Genomic DNA, 6,000 nt, shown 5'->3' with positions numbered 1-6,000 from the left:
GATAAGCGCTTCCATCTTATACTCCCTATTAACCCAGTTCTAAAAGTGTGCTTGTTTACTCCGGTATCGAGCGTCTTCGCAGACAAGCTTGAAACTGTCACTTCTCTCACAGAGCGCTGTCTACTGTATAAACGTCCGGTATCATGGTCAGAGGGGGAAAGGAGCACGTGAAAACATTTCCCAAATAACCACATGTAAGACTTTGATGCTTAAAATGTTCAGGGAGAAATGGAAGACTGGTGTGTCTTTTTTCTTTAAAATACCGAGACATAATATGTTTATGTTCCTAAATTAATATCGTTTATGACCTTCAGATGCGTTATGCTCCTCTTCCTTTTATGCTCAACTACTAAAATTTCCCTTTAGTGGTAAAATTCCATATAAATATTCAATACTAAGCAGATTAAAATGTGCACAGTAAAGAGATCAAATGATGAAATCTTTCCACGACCGACCAACGCACCACGAGCGCCCCTGTCGGTCATTTTGGCCGGCCAATCACGTACCGCGGTATGACGTAATGATTTGCGTGGCTGAATCTGTATATGGCGCCTTTCTGGACACTCCACTCAACGCGCTTTACAGGATACGAGGACTCCCCTCCACCAACACCGAGGTAATTGGTGATGTAAGTGTGATGGGTTTGAGGTGAAATTGTGTAAAAGTGTCTTTTTATCATTGAGCTCGGGGTGTTAAACTTTATTTTATATAGCGCCTTTAAAGGTGGCTTCTCAAAGCGCTTTACAGGATGACAATAACAATAAATAAGAAGAATACACAAGATAAAACACAATTACAATACACAGAGGAGACTTTGGAAGGTGGTACTAAGAAGAGCAGAGGGGTGAAGAATGGAACCAGTTCAGTAAAGGCTTTTCTGAAGAAGAGGGTTTGGAGTCTGGATCTGAAGGAGTTTAGAGAAGGTGACCCTCTGATATCCTTGGGGAGAGAGTTAAAGAGCTTGGGGGCAGAACAGGAGAAGGTCCTGTCACCCCAAGAGTGTAGAGGGGTTTGGGGGACAGTAAGGAGAGCAGAATTAGCAGAGCGAAGGTTGTGAGGTGGGGAGTAGGGCGATAATAGTTCAGACAGGTACTGAGGTGCCAAGCCATGCAGAGCCTTACAGGTGAGCATGAGGATTTTAAAGTCCACACAGAATTTAACTGGATGCCAGTGCAGGGACTCCAGGATAGGAGTGATGTGGTCACTTGCACCAGACCTGGTCAGGATTCTGGCTGCTGAGGTTTGGACAGACTGCAGTTTGTTCAGAGTAGATTTTGATACCCCTGCAGGTAGAGCATTACAGTAGTGAATTTGAGAGAATACAAATGTGTTGATCAGCTTTTCAGCCACAGTTAGTGATAGCATAGGGGGTAGTCTAGCGATATTTCTGAGGTGAAAAAAAGATGTTTTGACGATATGCTGCACATGTGGGTCGAATGTTAAGCCAGAATCGAATATCACTCCAAGGTTTTTCAATTTTGACTGAAGCTCAAGTACAGAGCCATCTACAGACAGAGTTACAGGACTGGCTTTACGAAGTTGATGGGGGGTGCCAATAAGCATGACTTCAGTCTTGTCGCAGTTAAGATGAAGGACGCTTTGAGTCATCCAACTTTTTACGTCAGAGATGCAATTAGATAGAATAGAGACAGCCACATCAGTGTCAGGTTTGGTATGGATGTATAGTTGAGTATCATCAGCGTAAAAATGAAAGCTGAGGCCATGTGATCTTAAAAGCTGACCAAGTAGGAACATGTAAATGCTGAAGAGCAAGGGGCCCAGTATTGAGCCCTGAGGAACACCAGACTTGACAAGACCAATTTCAGACCTGTACCCATTGAGAGAGACAAAGTGACAGCGATTGGTGAGGTAAGATTTGAACCATTTGAGGGCAGTGTTAGAAACTCCAAACACAGTCTCAGGATGAGAAAGTAAGATGTCATGGTCAACAGTGTCAGAAGCAGCACTGAGATCAAGAAGGATGAGTATAGAGAGGGAACCAGAATCAGAAGCTATTCGATGATCGGTGGTGATGTAACTGGAGTGTGACAGCACGTTCTAGACGTACAGGAAGAAAGGGTCAGTTGGAGATGGGGTGAAAATTAAGATTGTCGAGAGCCATGTTAGGCTTTTTTGGCAAGGGGGTAATGACAGCGGTTTTGAGGACTGTTGGTACAACGCCAGTGCTCATGGATTCATGTATAATATTGAGGACAATGGGACAGAGAGAAGAACGGGACTGGAATAAAGTGGTGGGAATGGGATCTAAAATAGATGTAGTGGGTTTCATGCGTGTAACTAGTTTGTTGAGGGATGCTGAGTCAAGAAGAGAGAAGCTGGAGAGAAGGGAACCAGAGAAGTTGGATGAGGAGGGAGGAGGTATGGAAATGATATGTGCAGTGGAGAGAATGTGATGTGCGTGTTGAAGATAAAATTGTGCAAAAATCGTTTTATCATTGAGCTCGGGGGGTTTGAGGTGAAATTGTGTAAAAAGTGTCTTGATCACTGAGCTCAGGGTGTTTGTGGTGAAATTGTGTAAAAGTGTCTTTTTATCTTTAAGCTCGGGGGGTTTGTGATGAAATTGTTTAAAAGTGTTTATCATTGAGCTTGACGGGTTTGAGGTCAAATTGTGTAAAAAGTGTCTTTTTATCTTTGAGCTCCCAATGTTTTAGGTAAAATTGTGTAAAAGTGTCTTTATCATTGTGCTCGGGTGGTTTGTGATAAAGTTCTGTAAAAGTCTTTTTATCATTGTGTACAAGTGTGTTTTTATCACTGTGCTCGGGGGCTTTGTGGTGAAATTGTGTTAAAGTGTCTGTCATTGAGCTTGAGGGGGATGTGGTGAAACTGTATAAAAGTGTCTTTATCTTTGAGCTCAGGGTGTTTGTGGTGAAATTGTGTAAAAGTGACTTTTTATCATTGAGCTCGGGGGGTTTTAGGTGAAATTGTGTAAAAGTGTTTTTTTATCATTGAGCTCGAGGTGGTTGTGGTGAAATTGTGTAAAAGTGTTTATCATTGTGCTCGGGGGTTTAAGCTAAAGTTGTGTAAAAGTGTCTTATTGTGTTCGGGGGGGTTGAGGTGAAATTGTGTAAAAGTGTCTTTTTATCATTGAGCTCGAGGTGGTTGTGGTGAAATTGTGTAAAAGTGTCTTTTTATCTTTGAGCTTGAAAGCTTTGAGCTGAAATCGTGTGAAACGGTCTTTATCAGTGAGCTCGGGGGGTTTGTGGTAAAAGTGTCTTTATCATTGAGCTCGGGGTGTTTGGAATAAATTGTGTAATATTAATAATTGCTTACACTTATATAGTGCTTTTCTGGACACTCCACTCTACGTGCTTTACAGATTGAGGACTCCCCTCCACCACCACCAAGGTAAGTGGTGATATAAGTGTGTGTTTTTATCATTCAGCTCGTGGTGTTTCAGGTAAAATTGTGTAATAGTGTCTATCACTGAGCTTTGGGGGTGTGAGGTATAATTGTGTAAAAGTGTGTTTATCATTGAGCACGGGGGGTTTGAGGTAAAATTGTATAAAAGTCGTTGTCATTGTAAAATTGTGTAAAAGTGTCTTCATCATTGAGCTCAGGGGGTTTGAGGTAAAATTGTGTAAAAGTGTCTTATTGTAATAGTGTCTTTTTATCATTGAGCTCAGGGTGTTTGTGGTGAAATTGTGTAAAAGTGTATATCATTGAGTTCGGGGGATTTGAGGTGAAATTGTGTAAAAGTGTCTTTTTTCATTGTGCTCGGGGGCTTTGTGGTGAAATTTGAAAAGTGTCTTTTTATCATTGTGCTCGCGGGGTTTGTGGTAAAATTGTGTAAAAATGTCTTTTTATCATCGTGCTCAAGGGGGTTGTGGTGAAATTGTGTAAAAGTTTCTTTATCATTGAGCTCGGGGGGTTTGTGGTGAAATTGTGTAAAAGTGTCTTTATCGTTGAGCTTGGGGTGTTTGAGGTAAAATTGTGTAAAAGTGTCTTTTTATCATTGAGCTTGGGGGTTTGTTGTGAAATTGTGTAAAAGTGTCTTTTTATCATTGAGCACAGGGGCTTTGTGTTATAATTGTGTAAAAGTGTCTTTTTATCATTGAGCTCGCGGGGTTTGTGGTAAAATTGTGTAAAAGTGTCTTTATCATTGAGCTCGGGGTGTTTGAGGTGAAATTGTGTCAAAAGTGTATTTTTATCATTGTGCTCATGGAGGGTTTGTGGAGAAATTGTGTAAAAGTGTCTTTATCATTGTGCTTATGGGGTTGTGGAGATGTTGTGGTTTTTGGGTGTAAAAGTCTTATTGTTCACACGTTGCTGCTGTGATGTGGCCTTTCGCCTGTAGGTGGCGCTCTCTCCCGTCATTTTTAAATGTACCAGTCCTGATGGATGACTGTACACATCCTCAGTCAAGGGGAATATCTAGTTACTCTCCAAATAGCATTTTTGTATGAAACATTTAAAGAAATCGACAACCACTTTTCAAAACGCACAATAACACAGACTGGTATGTTTGACAACGAGTAAATAAGAGAAAGGCGAAACGAGAATTCACCATCACTTTCTGCATGTTTACCGTGACCTGTCCTGATCATGAGAAGTCTCAGACGCGTCTCTTCACCAGACAGTTTAATACAGCAGTTCTACATGGGACCGGTGTGAGAGTATGTGGGTAACAGTGATGGCTCTCTCTGCTGTACTGCTGTGGCCCTCCCTCCTGATGACAGAATCGTCTCACACTTCACCTTCACAGACACAAGCTCCATGTGTTTGTGGTGAAATTGTGGGTCTGTTGGTAAAAGTTTATTATTGAGCTCACTGAACTGATCTCGAAGACCACTTTAATTTCAGTTGACGTCTGAGATTTTGAGTGAAATTGTAGTTTTGTTGGTTTTAATGTGCTGTTTCTTTGACTAGCCGGCTTGTTTAGCTGATATTTGTATTTCCTCCCCCTGAAGTAAATATCAAGTGTTTTTTAATGAAATTGTAGGATACCGGTGTGTCGAAGTGGCTCCGGTTTCGCTGCGGCTCATGTCAGATCCAGGGCTGATAGAAACAGTTTGATCAATAACTGAACTAAAAACCGATTCACACATTTGCTGCACTTCAGCTGAACAGAGACGACATTTTCAAACCGTCTATATTGGAGGTTTGCATCACCACTGCTAAAATCGACAGAAATAATGTCGTAAAAACGTGTTTTCGAGGTTTGCTTCGGTTCAGATGACACCTCAAATACAGTAATATGGTATAAAAATAAGTGACAGGAAATACGCTGTGCTGAAGCTCTGTATGATGACGTGTTCTTGCAGGTTTATTTGAGTTCAGGTAAAGAGAAATGAAAGTTTTATAAACATTTTTTTTGAGGCGTGTTTCACTCCAGGGGAAGTGAGCAGAAACTAAACCAAAGAAATGCAAGAACAGGGTGTACAGATGCGTTATGAAAGGGTGTTCTGGATGTGTGACTCACAAAAACGATATAAAAACCAAAAACAGGAGATCTGCAGGTTGTCTGTTAAACCTTGAAGTTTATTAAGTAGTGATCAGCAGTAACTTACTGGTTTGCCCCGGTTCTTGTCTTCCAGTTCAGGACTTGTGCTGGGGAGTGAGTGTGGTCTGTGGGCTCTGGCGGGAACAGTCACACTGTGGGGACGGGGGTATCCTGTTCCTGCTCTGATGTTCTCTCCTGGAACCTCCATTAACATGTGATCTCAAGAAAAGAGAGTGATTGATGGGCTTTGAGTGCCTTGTGAAATTCTCGGGGCTCGACCCCGTGTTTCAGCTGCGATGCCGTCGTGCGATCATCTGCTGTGAGTTCCCTTGTGGTGTCCCCATGTGACTGCGTGTGCCCGTGTCACTGCTGTGTGTGACAGTGGATTCCTCTCCGTCGCCCCTCAGGCGTTCCTGGGTCTCCTCTCCGTGGTGCAGCTGGACTGTAAAGAGTGCGCTGGAGAGGATTGAGCTGCTGCGGTGAAGGAGTGTGAGATGTGCTGAGTGTGAGACTGACGAGCGCAGGCGAGCGGCGGCTCT

At 42.5% G+C, this 6,000-nt stretch overlaps 1 protein-coding gene across 2 annotated transcripts in view; it reads right to left on the bottom strand.

The window, feature by feature from the left end:
* LOC148671947 (uncharacterized) overlaps positions 1-6,000 on the bottom strand; it is a 206,332-nt gene that overhangs the window by 13,213 nt on the left and 187,119 nt on the right. The window lies entirely within an intron of this gene.

Source organism: Lepisosteus platostomus, chromosome 5 (genome assembly GCF_059453375.1).
Source record: "Lepisosteus platostomus isolate fLepPlt1 chromosome 5, fLepPlt1.hap1, whole genome shotgun sequence".
In the NCBI taxonomy this organism is placed as follows: Eukaryota; Metazoa; Chordata; class Actinopteri; order Semionotiformes; family Lepisosteidae; genus Lepisosteus; species Lepisosteus platostomus.
This window is presented reverse-complemented; position numbering and strand designations above follow the sequence as displayed.